The sequence below is a fragment of the Phyllostomus hastatus genome, unplaced genomic scaffold (assembly GCF_019186645.2).
Source record: "Phyllostomus hastatus isolate PE091 unplaced genomic scaffold, TTU_PhHast_1.1 phas_contig_86, whole genome shotgun sequence".
Classification (NCBI taxonomy): domain Eukaryota; kingdom Metazoa; phylum Chordata; class Mammalia; order Chiroptera; family Phyllostomidae; genus Phyllostomus; species Phyllostomus hastatus.
The window spans coordinates 91,145,885-91,160,956 of NW_025333977.1; the positions used below are offsets into that span (position 1 = coordinate 91,145,885).

Genomic DNA, 15,072 nt, shown 5'->3' on the forward strand with positions numbered 1-15,072 from the left:
TAAACCAAACAAGCAGAAGAAAACTAACAAATAAAAATTAATAAACCAATGAAATTGAAAACAGAAAAATAACAGAGAAAAATCAATTAAACCAAAAGCTGTTCCTTTGAAAAGATTAATGAAATTGACAAACCTCTAGACTGACAGAGAACAAAAAAGATGCAAACTATCTATCAGGAATAAAAAAGGAGACATCACTGCAATCCCTAAAGACAGTTAAAAGTTAGTAAGTAAAAATTGTAAACAATATTTGCCCATTAATTCCACATGTTAGATGAAATAGACCAATTACCCAAAAAACACAAACTATCAAAAATCAAAAAGAAACAGATAATCTGCATAATTTATTATTTTATATATTTATTAAATATATATTTAATAAATATATTAAATATATAAATATGTTTATATTTAATATATCAAATATATATTATAATAAATAATTATATAATAAATATATATTTATTTGACATATATTAAATATATAAATATATATTTATATATTTATATATTTTTATATATATTAAATATATATAATAGGGCTTTATCATTTTGGAGAAATTCCTTCTACCCCTTCTACCCCAGGAATAGGGCTCTCACCAAACTGCACGTATGTTAGTGCCTTGATCTTGGATGTCCCAACCTTCAGAACTGGATCAATAAATTTCTGTTATTTATAAGGTACCCAGTCTATGGTATTTTATTATAGTGGCCTGAACAGACTAAGAAACTTAATCTTTAAGAAAAAGTTTACCACCTTGGCCAGGTGGCTTAGTTGGTTGGAGCATCATCCTGTACACCAGGTTGCAGGTTTGATGCCCAGTCAGGGTACATGCCTAGGTTGCAGGTCCAATTCTTGGTCATGGCATATACAGGAGGCAACTGGTTGATGTTTCTCTCTCTCTCTCCCCCTTTTTCCCTCTCTAAAATCAATAAACATATCCTCAGGTGAAGATTTTAAAGAAGTTTTCCAACTCATAGACAGAAGAAAAAAATATGATCATATCAACATATCAAGAAAAAAAACACTTGAAAAAAATCATTATCCATTCATGATTTAAAAAATCTCATCAAACCAGGGGTAGAAGGAATTTCTCCAAAATGATAAAGGACAATTACAAAAACCTTACAGCTAACATCAATTATAATAGTATGAGACTGAATACTTGCCTCTTAAGATTAAAAATAAAGCAATGATGTCTATTTTCACCACTGCTATTTAACATCATACTGAAGATCCTAACCAGCACAATAAGGCAAGAAATATAAAAATCAAACAAACTGGATAGAAAGCAAAAATGTCTTTATTCACAGATGACATGATTACTGACTTAGAAAATGCCAAAGAAACCACAGAGAAGTTGCCATAACCAGTGAGTTTAGGAAGCTCACAATATATGAGAACAATATATAAGAATCAATCATTAAAAAAAGAAAAGTGCAGGGAAATAGTTAAGAGGCAGATGAAGGCTGAAAATGGGTTCTATAGCCCAGCCTCCTAAATTTTAAAAATTATATCTTTTTATTTGTTGGTTAACTACCAATAATTATATACTATTTTGTATATTATATACTAAATTATATTAATTTCCAAATTCTGTATTTTGCTTTACTTTATTCTCTGATATAACATTTTTGAAGATTCATTAAATAACAAATAAATTGTATTCACACATACAAGCGATGCATGATTAATTGAATGATAAACAGAATTTGAATAATAGCACCATTTACAACTGCACCAAAAATATGAAATACATAGCTATTAAGTCTAGCAAAATATGTTTGGTATTAATATGTTAAAAACCATAAAACTTAGAAGAGGAAATCAAAGAAGACCTAAGTAAGTGGGCAGGTATAGCTTATTATGTATTAGAAAGCCCAGTATTGTTAAGATGTCAATTCTCCCCAAATGGACCTATAGATTCAATACAGTACCAATTAAACTTCCAGGAGGATTTTACAGAGAAATCAGTAAGACAATTCTTAAATATATATAAAAGGCAAAGATCTAGAATAACCGAAACAATTTTGAAAAGGAAGAACTAAATTGAAGGACTCATGCCAACTGATTTTGAAACTTATGATGAAGTTATAAAAATCAACCCTGGATGGGTAGCTCAGTTGGTTAGAGAGTCATTCCAATACACCAAGGTTGTAGGTCTCACCCCCAGTCAAGATACATGATAAGAATCAACCAAAGAATGCATAAATAACAAATTGATGTTTCTCTCTCTCTCTTTCTCTCAAATCAATTTTAAAAGTTATAATAATCAAGATAGTGTGGTATTTCTGAAAGGACAAACACATACTAATGGAACAAAATATCCAGAAATAGGCCCACATATACACACTTAATTGATTTTCAGCAAAGATACAAAAGCAATTCAATAGAAGAATATGCAAAAAAGAACCTCTATGTATACCTAGTACTACATACAAAAAGAGTAACTCAAAATGGATCAGATATAAATATAAACCGTAAAACTATAAAATATTGTGAAGAAAGTATTGGACCAAAACTTAATGACCTCATTTTAAGTAAATATTTCTTAAATACAAAATCAAAAGAATACATTTTTAAAATTTGATAAACAGCACTTCATTAAAATTGAAAATTTCTCTGCAGTAATAAACATTTTAAGAGCATGAAAAGACAAGAAGTAGAAAATGAGAAAATATTTGCCAACAAAATATTTCAAATATTTTGTTGGCAAATATTCTGTACCCAATAAAGGACTCATGTCCAAAATATAAAAAGAATTATATCTCAAATCCCAATCATTAGTATCAATAAAACTGAAACAAAAGACTTAAATACTTCACCAAAGACAACACACAGATTGCAAATAACAAAGATGCTCAGCATCATTAGTCACTATTGAAATGCAAATTAAAATGACAATGACAAAACTATACCTATTAGAATATCTAAAATTTTAAAATCTAGTAAGTAGTAAATGCCAACATGGATGTGAAAACTATAATCCTCATGCATTGCTTAGTGAGAATGCATAATGAATGGTACAGCTACTTTGGTTTGGTATTTTATTATAATACACTTACCATAATACCCAGCAATCCCACTCCTAGGTATTTTACCCAAGTGAAAATATTTGAAAACATGTCATTTGAAAATACATGTTCACATAAAAACCTGTACACTAAATATTTATACTCAGTTATTTAGTATCACCCCAAACTGGAAACAACCCACATGTCCTTCAGTTGGTGAATAAACCCATTGTGGTACTTCCACATAGTGAAATAATATTCAGCAACAGAAGGGAACAACCTACTGATACACCCAATTACATGGATGAATCTCAAGAACACTGTGCTAAATGAAAGAAGGCTGTATAACCCTCCATTTACACAGCATACTGCAGAGGCAGAATCACAGGGTGGTTCCCTGGGTCTTCAATTGGTGAAGAGTTAACTACATAAGTGTACAAGACAATTTTGGTGGGTGATGGAACTGGTCTGTATCTTGATTGTGGAGGTGCTTGCATGACTATATATGATTGTCAAAACTCAGAACTACATACAAAAATGGGGAATTTTTTGTATGTCAATTATACCCCAATTTTTTTTAAAAAATGAGAAAGAAAAACGTCTTCCAAAAAACTCCATTATAATGCAGCATTGAAAAGAAAACTTATTGTGTACCTAAAACAATGCCTGCCATTTAACAAGCAATGGAATCAAGGGATAGTGTAGAAACTGCCAAATTTATCAGAATAAAGTACAAACTCTTCATGCTAGTAAAAGTTGGTGTGATTGATTCATGTGCAACAGATGATCATTGGTTACTGAACAATAGTTTTTTCAAAGCCTTCAGTTAACTTTCAGGAGAAGATATTTAACTTTCAGCAATATTACAATATTTACTTATAGGGGAAAAAAAGAACTCTTAAGTTTAGCCTAAAAATAATGTAGATAAAATCATGGTATACTTTATCATTCCTCTGAATTATTCTGTCAATCCTAAAGACTCTAAATGTGGCAATCAAAATCATGGGCACGTACAAAACTGGCAAAGAAAGCAGAGATAATTAATAGTTCAACCTCACTTGTGATGATTAATAAAAAATATAATAAAATATTAGAAAAGCAAAGCTAACAGGGTATTTTTTAAAACTACATGTCATGATCAAATATTTATCCCATGGATTCAAGGATGAATTCAAGGAATTAAAAAATCATGAACACAGCCTTGACTGGTGTGGCTTAGTTGGCTGGATGTCATCCCACAAGGTGAAAGGTCACCGGCTGATACCCAGTCAGGACACATGTCTGGGTTTTGGGGCAGGTCCCCAGCTGTGGGCACGCAAGAGGCAACTGATAGATGTTTGATGTACCTCTAGCACATTGATGTTTCTCTTCTTCTCATTCTCCCTCCCTTCCCCTCTTTCTCTAAAAATAAATAAATAAAATCTTTTTTTAAAATCATGAATACAGATTATGAAAAACAGCATTTCATCTTGAAATCATGTGTAACTCTGACAGACAACCACCATTCAGAAGGATCTTAATATTTTGATTCTGATAATAATGAAGAAAGTGGAACACAATTTTGTGAATAAAATTATAATTTAGATATTTTCTAAAGTTGTGTAAATTAAAAGAAGTGCTTTTTCCTTGAGAAACAATAAAATGATATGAATCTTAAAGTCTATGGCAACTTGGAATCAAGAAAATGCTGAATATCATCTCCTAATTTTTTTTCTCTTCAGCTAGCCTGAGATGGTTTCTCTTCATTTTGAATAATCCTTCCTAGTACATGAATCAAAGAAATAATTACAAAGTGAAAAAGCAACCAAGACTGATTCCCAAATTTGTCTGACATTGGAAATACCTGGGGAGCTTTGTAAAAACAGAAATTCCCTGAGCCCACCCAGGTGCTGGCTGGAGACTAGGGAGGTGTGGCTTATTCATAAATGAGGCTCCCAAAAGGATTTTTTTATTATCCAGCTCTGGAACCACTGCTATGAGGAAATAGAGGCATTAGGCATGTCCTTCCTATGAAGTTTTTTTCAATGTGGTTGTAGGTGTAAAATTTTAGCATGAAAAAAATGAAATGAAAGATATAAACATTCAATAATAATATATGACTTACCACATTCAAAAGAATTTTACAGGTACTAATTGCTACAGACATTCAAATAAGGAAGAGAACTTGAAGAGATTAGAGACAGCCCCCATTTAGAGAGTGGTGCCTGACAGGTATTAGGAACATAATTCATTCCATGAATAAATATAGGACTGTCAGTCAAAGAGGCAAGTGAAGAATATTCCAGGAAAGGACAAACTCATGGAACAAGGATAAACTCATAGAACAAGTGTAAGTTGGGTTCAGGGACAAGTTAACAAGCCTTGTTGGTTTGGAGGTCAAATTATGGAGGCCCTTGAACTTTGGGTTAAAGTTGCCTTATGAGAATCTGGGAGCCACTAAAGGCCTCTGAAGATGGAGTGACACTGTTAGACTTTGTTTTAAGATTAACAAAGCACTCAAGTGTAAAATGTGTTTGTGGCACAGAGAAGCCATAGTTAATAGTCCAAGTGTGAACCAGTGAAGGTCTGGTAGGAGCAATAGCAATATGAAAGTAAAACCAAGGTTTTCTCTGACTGGGATAACCACACCATCCACAGGAGGAGTGGCTGAGCCCCTGTGGTCATCAACCACCAGCTGGTGCTCTAGGCGGCTGCCCAATCACTACAGAAGGCCTAGAACTCCCTGAAAAACTACTGGTTAAAACATGAAAGGGTAAAATCAGCAGCCATTGCATTAACTGTACCATGCCTACCATGAGGCTCCACTGTGAAGACAAATGCTTTTGGTAGTAACAAGAGGCAATTTACCAGCTAAGGGCTGTGTTCCTCCAGGTAACTCTGAAACAACCTGTTGCCTCCTCATTAATGTACTGATTTCTACAAGGTTGGCAACCAAGTGATTATAAAAATGATCACTAACACAAAAATATTGAATGGCAACTTAACTTGGAGAACAGGGAAAGGAAGGAATAGATCCACTTTAGTCATAATCTATGAACAGGCTTAGTACTTAGAAGGAAAAATACATAAAGTTCAGGAGAAAAAATAGAATGGCTATACCTAAGCATAAAGAGGAAATTGGAGAAGTGAGAAAGATGAGTGAAAGTACCAGCAGAGGGCAAATCCTTTAGAATCTTTTATTGAACACTTTCATTCACCTCATTAGCCAGTACTTCAACCCAGATGTCCAAGTACCTGTGGTGTATAAGGCACTGAGGTAAGTGTAAGGACACAAAGATGAACCATGGCCTTTGCCCTCAGGAGCTCATAGCCTAGTGGGACACCAAGCCTTACAACTACATCATGAGAAAAGGTAACTGAGCACTTGTTCATCTGCCCACAGCCCCCTCATGTAAGCAAAGAAGGGGTTCCTCTCTGCATTTACAGATGCACACAGAGACCTGGACAGCACTGGAGCTGACTCCAAATGGTGGCCTCTTCCTGGATTTTCACACAGCCTTGGAGAACACTCCATCTAGTGTAGCCCTAGAAAAGGAGAAGGGCACTCCTGCCAGAGTCTGTGGAGATGGCCAGAGCCTTGAAGTGTTCATAAGGGTAAAAATTCCTGTGATGGATGGTGCATTTCAGAGTCAAGGCAGACCAAGAATATAGTGTCAGAAACAGGTATTGAGTCTGAATCTTAGGTGGGATAGGGGCTAGGACTGCAGGGTACATAGTGTTTATGTGGACAGATACAAGGCACCTGCAGGCAAACAGATGGCAGTAATCACAGAGTCAGGCCAGATAAAGTAACATTCACCTCTGCTCCCCAGAGACCCCCAGACTAAAGAGAAGAAACTTCAAGGACTCTGGAGAACCAGGTAGAGCATGTGATGGAACCAATTAGCATCCATTCCTCTGGCCTAGGTCAGGCTTTCCCATTCCCATGACCATCCTCCACCAGGGTGGGTGATAAGATCCTGGCTGATTCCAGTTTTGCCCCCAGCCCCAACCATTGGGCCTCTTGGGCCAGGGTTTCCACCTCAGTATAATGGAGGTGTCAGGTGGACTGGTCTCCTGCAGCCCTAACGCCAGCCATTTCAGAACCAGGAAATGAGTTACAATAAATGAAGCATAAGGAAAGAACACAAAGCCCTAGAAACCTAAAACTTCCATGGGGCTGGGCTTTCACTCTGGCTGTAGATTTGCTTCTTATAATTTTTGATCCAGTATACAATTAAACTAAAATTTTTCCAGGAATATCCTGGGCAGCAGAGGAAAAACAAGCCTGGACTGAAAACCACCCCCAAAATAAATCTCAGGACAAGCAGGTCTGCATGGTTGACAGCTCCCCACAGGGTCAAAGTTGTGGCACTAGGTTCCAACAAAGAAGGAGCTGAGAGCTCTGAACACTGGAGCAGAGAGTTCCAGCCTTCCTGTCTCCTGGCCAATGCCTGCCCTCCCTTTTGCTCATGACCACCTCCCACCTCCTCACCTTGGAGGCCTTTCCTGATCACTCCAGCCTGTGAATTTCTTGTCAACCAAAAGTTCCCTAATTGAGTCTGTACCACAGAACCGGTCCCTGTTTTCTAATTATTGCATATCGGTTAGCTGTTTCCCCACAAAAACCCAAAGTCTCTTGAGCTTATTGCCTTTGTTTCATAATCTTCCACAGGGCTAGATGGAGAATAGGTCCATAATTAATGTTTGTTGGCTGATCTATATATAGGTCATTCCACAGTCATAGAGAATAATACTTGGTATGTAGGGTAATAGCTATTCCTTCTTTTGTGCCTCTTTATAGTCACATATTCATTTAATTTTTATAACCATCCTCATTATCAGATGAGGAAACTGAAGTCATCTACCAAGGTTAAATACAATGTCCATGAACATCCAGCTAGTCAGCGAATGAGATGTCTCTGCAACCAAGTTTAACACCTAAGATCACATTCTCCCCTTGTGCTGCTTCCTCTTGCCATAAATCTGAAGGAGAGCTACTCTTACTAGAAATCTCAATCTCTGAAAACAAAAAAGATAAACAGTATTTTCAACTTTGAAATTGAGAAATCACTCAGGTTCTACATTAACAAATTAGCATCAGATCTGGGGGGCCCAGGGTGAGTAGGGGAGAGGAGCGGGGAATCAAGAAGTAGATATGAAAGAAAAGAAAATCCTCTCCTCATCCCATTTCTTTTGTCCCCAGAGGGCTCTGCACTCAGGAGCCAAGAAAAAAGGGGAGAAGAGAAAGGGGGACAGAAGTACCGACAGTGGTGGGATGGGAACAATGGGAAATTTGAGAAGCCGGATCTACACTAAAATTCCCACAGCTTCCTACTGGGGTGCCTATTGTGAGCATTTACCCTCAGACACCAAGGGACAGTGAGCAGGATGGCAATGAAAATAAGGTGGTGTGACCATGTGGAAATTCAGCCTCACTCCCAACCCACCAGCAGTAAACAGAGGGCAATTCTTACTGGCTCTCCTCCCACCCCAGTCCCGCTGGGAAGGCTGTCACTGTCCATTCAACATCAGCCACAGCCCTGGCATACCAGGTGCATACAACAAGACAGGAGGGATGCATCTGTTGGCTGATAGTGGCAAACACCAAGGTCCACTCACCTTAAGATTATAAGGAAAGCTACATTTATTTGTTCAACATATTGGCTCAAAACAAACAAAAGCATGAAGCCAAAACTCAGCAAAGAGACAGAAAATTCATCTGTGGAATGGCACAGGTGGGAGAGGTCAGTGGAGGTCATGCAGCGGAGCTCAGCCCAGCACATCAGCCTTTCTGTGTTTGTGGGGCAGGGAGGTAGACAAGTGAAAGAATGGGGCAGAAGTCACATGGAATGGAGCCTATTCCAGAGGCATCTGCCATGTCCTCACTCTGGATTACTGGCTGGATGGTTCCTTGATTATGAGCCCACCTGCCACCCATGTCTACTTGTGCATTTTCCATGCAAATGGTCTTACCTCAGGTCCTCTGGGTGTACCTTCTTTTGGTCAGAGGAAAATGACTCAATGGTCAAACTGGGAGTGGACAATGTCTTCTGTTGGAAAAGATTACTTTCTAATGGTTGTTTTCTGAATGCTATTCCACTTACAAAAAGGATAGGACAAGAAACTTTTAAGAACGAACAATTTGCAATCAGTGTGTGTTGGTTTGAATTGGAGGAAGTGCACTTTAGGCTTTCAAGTGGCCTTGGTGTGTATTTCTAGAATACCAAGAATTGTTCTTAGAAAGATAGAAAATACAACTCCACATGTTCATGGGGTCTCCCATGAACCCCAAACCTCAGTCTGGGCTACATTCTCAAATTGCCATCTCCCGACTCTTACCAGGCAAAGAGCCAATAAATCAACTAGATCTGTTTCACAGATGCTAGATTCATATTTGGGGGGAAAAAGCAAGGGGTCATTGTTGTAGACACTGAGTACATGGTGACTCCAGAGTATTCACAATCTATTCCTCTGAGGCTAGAGAAGACCTCCCCAGCCAGAATGAAGACCCATCCCTCACCTTTTGCACCACATGGGCCCCCCTCCCCTCAGCACCACCTGGGGCCAGCTTCCTTTCTGATGATCCTTCCCAGCAGATTCCCCTGCAACTGCCAATCAGGCCCCTCACCCTGTACTGAAGTGACTGCATCTGCCTAAGGTCACTCCATCTGACCTACCAATTGGGGGACATGTCTTCTCTGTACATATCCCCCAATATCTGGCCCCTGGAGAAACAGTCTCCTGATGTGAGGTCAGTAAACCTCACACAAAGAAAAATGACTCCAAGACTGCAGCTTGACAGTTACTGCACATAAGAAACCAAACACATTAATCCTTCACCACTGTAGGTTGTTCTCCAAACTCATGCCTAGTGCTGTGTGAGGACCAGCATCCTTTTGTATGCTCAATCAATGAGGAGGAAGACATGCACATCCTGGTGAAAAGGTTCTTACATAAGCCCCAGAGTACCCACTGCCTAATCTAGCACCCAGCATCCAGCCACTCCCCACCGAGGGCCAACTCCCCAGGCTCCTACCTTACTACTCTGGCTCAAGGCTGTTGGCCCACTGAGGGTGAGAAACAAAGGGCCAACCCCATTCTGGGCACCTGGAGACAACATTCCATGATGGCCTAGGGCACTGTGGGGCCAGCGGCACCACCTTCTGCAGTCCCTGCAGTCTGCAAGGCAGGGAAAGAGATGAAGACAGGATCATAGAAAACAAGGAAAGGTCAAGAATTTAAGAGGAAAAAAAGAAGGGGGTGGGGAGGAGAAAGAAAGTGAGAAAAACAAAAACTGTTTTCCTAGAACCTGAAATGCTTTCTAGGACCACAATAAGGTTACCAGAATCACCTATCCTTCCCCCAGAGACTTGCATTGTGGATAGATAATGCTTTGAAATGTGGGAGGTTCCCCAAATGATCTTCTCAAGCTTCCAGCTTGGAAGTAATTTATTGACAGCCGTGCATTTTGACCAAAAGAACTGCATTAAGGCAGGGAAGAACCTACAGCCCCACTTGGAAGGGGATGCAGCTCTACAGCATGTTCCCTAAGGCTGGGGAGAACAGGGCACTGCACACACCCTGCTCTTTGAACTTGGGGAGAGGAGCGATGGTGAAAATCAGTGGCCTGGCACTATGCCCACTACCCAGCTTCCATCAGCTGTCCCCACGTCCATCCAGCTTTTGAATGGCAATAGCTACTTTTACCCACTCTAGGCCCAAAAGGGGCAGGGCTTGCTCCTTTAGGTTATGATGTACAGGGTGCACACCGCAACAATAACAACAACAACATCCTGGAGACCTCTCCCCACCAGCCCATCTTTGCGTCTACCATACCACTCCTAAATTCAGTCTTTTGGCTGTTGAAGGATGATAGTGGCACAAGTTCCAGGGAGTTCTACCTCGACCACTGACAGTTAACATCTGGGACTTAGTTTATTCAAAGCTTTCCAACCTCAATCATCTGCAAACAAGGGTCCTTCAACCATGGAACCCCAGTTGCAGCAAAGGAGGCAGAGCGGGAGAGAAGTTTAAGTGGGGAGCTTGGAGTGGGAGCAGGACCGCAACGCCCAATGCCCCAGTTTTCCCTGGGACCCTGAAGCTGCCTTCACTGCCCTGCGGTCCCGATCTCACATTTGAGCCTGAAGAACCTTAATATTTCACCCCGACCCCACAGCTGCCATCAGGGAGTCCTCCTGCTAGGGGCTGGGGAACTGGAAGAAGAGCCACCTCCTCTTTCTTGGGGGCTAGCGGCCATTTGAACCCTCAAATCAAACGCAAAACCTTCGGATGACGCTAATAGAGACAACAGCATCACTGTCCCCAAGCACCTCACCTCCCTAAAGAAAACCCAGGCTGCCTGGAGTCCGGGGGTGGGGGGGGCTGTCCCTTTACGTGCCCCCTTCCCCATGTCCTCCCCACGCCACACGCCACACGCAGGAACCTCTCTCCAACAGGGGAGTCAGTGGCTGGCTTCCGAGGCAGGGTCTCTACCCCGACCCCCACCCTCGGGAAGTGACTCCCAAGGGCCGCGCCTGGACAAAAGCGTGGAGCGGGCTCACTCACCCGCGAGGGGAACGCGGCCCGGGAGCCGAGGCTCAGCGCTTGCTCTGCTGCCAGCTGTCGACCAGGTGGTGCCGGGAACCTGTGGATGTGTGGCCCAGGCAGGACCGAGCAGGACAGGGATGCGTAGCCCGGTGAGAGAGTGAGCAAGTGGGAGAATCCTGAGCGAATGCGCGCGAGTGGGAGACCAGCTGAGAGCGGGAGCAACTCAGAGTGCAAAGCTCTAAGTCCGGACTGAAATTGCGGACCCAGGCTCACACGCGCTGATTTGCATTTCATTTGCATAGCGCTCAGGGAATGGACCAGCGGCCTTTCCCGGCACACCCACCGCGCTCCTCGTGGGAGTGCCCAGCACAGAATGTAGAGCAGAACCCCCTCACTTAAAGGGAATCCACCTCACTCTTGCCCCGCATCACCACAACTCCTCGAACACTGGCTTAGTGGTGGTCAAAGAGTTTTCTCATTTTCTTTTTTTGTATTTTACCTGGATGGCCACTGGATACAGGACAAATGAGGACCACACACTGGAAAAACTCTGTGAACTTTTTAATTAATTTACCTTTTCTTTGATGTGGCTCTATCAAACAACATGAATAATCTTATAGATCTCCCAAATGAATGTTCAGGGTTGTTTTTGTTTTTGACAAAGTATCATGAAAAGCGTAACTCGTTCTCTTTCAAGATTAGAAACAAGTTAACATGTAATTTTGTTCAGTAAATGAAGAAGAAATACGAAACTGCGTAAGCAGGATAACACATTCTCTTAACATGCGAGTTCTGGAGTTGGGCACACTACCTTTACTTTCTACCTGCAAAACTTGGGGCTAGTTACTTATGATCTCTATTACTCAGTTTTCTTATCTCTAAAATGGGAAAATCTAAGTGTCTTACAGGAATGTGACATATGGCAGTGTGTAACATATGGTTACTATTAACTGTTACTGCTGTGACACAGTCTACTTGGCTGAGAGGCAACCAGATCAAGGTGAGGCAAGAAGCAGAGAGGGAGAAGGTCCAGAGAAGCTTTAGAAAGCACATAGATAATGTCCTAAGATTAGAGCCAGTATCTCCAAGGTTCAGACCAGGGTTTTCCACTCTGCTATCAAGCTAACCAGACCCAGCTCTGAGAAACCATTACTATATCTTCTTTCTCCCCAGAAGATCCAAGCTTGGATGCACTTTGAAATCTCATCTTGGGAATATTCTGGAGAAATATAAAACATTCGACTCAGCCACTTTAAAGGAAGGCGAAGGAAGGAAGGAAGGAAGGAAAGAAGGAAGGAAGGAAGGAAGGAAGGAAGGAAGGAAGGAAGGAAGGAAGGAAGGAAGGAAGGAAGGAAGGAAGGATTAAACTATAAAGCAGGGTGTCCAACCCATAGGCTGCATGCAGCCCAGGATGGCTGTGAATGTGGCCCAATACAAAATCATAAATTTACTTAAAACATTAGATTTTTTTTTGTGATTACATGTTACAATGTATTTAATGTATGGCCCAATACAACTCCTCTTCTTCCAGTGTGGCCCAGAGACACCAAAAGGTTGGACACCCCTGCAAAGGAAGCAAAATCTGTTCTGTGGTGGGAAAAGTCCCAGAGTGGAAAACCTGGGTGTTAGACTTGGTTCTGACACTAGCTTTGTGGAGCTTCCATGAGTCACTCTCTGGACCTTTTACAGATTAGTTTTCTAATCTGTAAAATGAGGAAACTCCATCAGATTTCTTTTTCAGGCATCTTTCAACTCTGAAACTATAACCTCCAGGTTCCTCTGACATCTCCCCCTGTGTACTATTAAGAACCTCTGATTGGTTTAGAGTGTATCTACAAAGCCTGTTTAAAGTTCTCCTCCTGCTCCTCCTCTTCCTCCTCTTCCTCCTCATCTTCCTCCTCTTTATTTTGGCTTGCCTAATATTTAGTTCACACCTGTTATGAAACATTTCATAGGTTTCCTGATCTCCTCACTTGGACTCTTTCCTTCTTTTCTTTTCTTTTTTTAAACTGTTTATTCCTAGTAAAGGAGTACTTGTCATGCTTTTTATTGTAAAATAAAACACAGGTACTGAAAAACTCACAAAACAAATGTATAGACTGGCAATTTATCATGAGGCAACATCCTTTCAGTCACCACCCAGTCAACAACTAGCACTCTGCCAGCCAGCCCAGAAGTCTTTCTATGTGCCCCATTCCAATTGCAGCCTCCCATCGCCTTCCTCCCAAAAGGAACCATTAGTTTGTCTTTTGTATAATCACTAGTGCTAGTTTCTTTCCAGTTTATCTCCCTTATGCATCTTACCCATTTTCTGAAAACTTGATGTGCTCTTCAAGTCTTCTGTTGCAATTATCTGTTAAAGAACTTGGGCCTTTTGAGCTGGGGGTTTCCGTTACTTTGGGCATTGCATTTTCTTGGGGCAGTTCAGCATATTCCTCTGTCCTCTGCATTTCCCGCAAATTTGCAGCTAATCCAGAGGCTTCCTCAGGCTGAACTTGGATCACTTTTGCAAGACCAGAGCTCTGTGATGAGCTCTGTCCTCTTGATATCTGCTATTACCATACATTTTTAGGTTAGCAGCTGTTGATGCTTAGTTCCTAGGTCCATGAATTCACTGAAGTTGCAAAACAGTGATATTTTAATTCTATTATTTTGCTTTTATGTACTAGCTTAATAAGTTTACAAGGAGATGTTTCTCTCATCTAGTATTTAGTTACTGTGAATAAATTTATTAGGGAAATCTGGATAAACACTTGCTTTATTCTTTTAATTTACTCAGTTTTCAAGATAATAAATTGGTTCTCTGTCTTTCTCAGGAATTACTTATTCAGATTCTCAGTATTATTATAAATTCATGGATTTAAATGTATTTGATGGGTTTAATCTACTACTGCACAATTCTAATCTTCAGTAAAGCTCAAATTGTCCCATCTTTGGCCAATATGTAGCTTCCTTTGCTACCTAATATGACAAAATGTCCCAGCCTCATCTTGTGCATTTGCTGCTTCAGACCTGGAATCTGCTATTTCCCCAAGAAGTTCTAGTTTCTTTCGCTGAGATTTCAAGATGACAATATGGGCACTAGGGGGTTTCATTGCTACAAGACTGGTAACTGTTTGTAGAGATAGATAGAAATAGATAGAGATAGAATGCTTTTCAATAGATAGAGATAGAATGCTTCGTGAGTTTATATCAATATTTCTAATTCCATTTCAGAACTACAGGTTTTTAATTAACCTCTTCTATATAACATCAAGATCTCTGAAGAAATTCCACATGGAAAATCCTGATTCTCAGGGGTATAGGGGATGATGAAATTAGAATATCCCAATTTACTTATTTGCTTTATTTCACATTAAACTTACAATCTCAAAACAACCATATTAATACTACCACCAACAATTATGAATCTTGAAAATAGTTTTGCATACATTTTTTATTTTATTATAGTTGTACTGTACTAGTTGTCAGCTTTTATAGCCATTGCATACTACAGTCTTCCTCCTTTAACCCTCATTTAATCTTAGG

General features: G+C 40.2%; 1 protein-coding gene across 1 annotated transcript in view; it reads right to left on the reverse strand.

Moving 5' to 3' along the window:
• Nucleotides 1-11,745, reverse strand: part of MYLK (myosin light chain kinase) — a 285,784-nt gene extending 274,039 nt beyond the window's left edge. The window contains exon 1 of the mRNA XM_045850924.1: nt 11,563-11,745. The gene's annotated coding sequence lies outside the window, so the exon portion shown is untranslated. The remainder of the gene's footprint in view (nt 1-11,562) is intronic.
• Between the last annotated feature and the right edge of the window lie 3,327 nt (nt 11,746-15,072).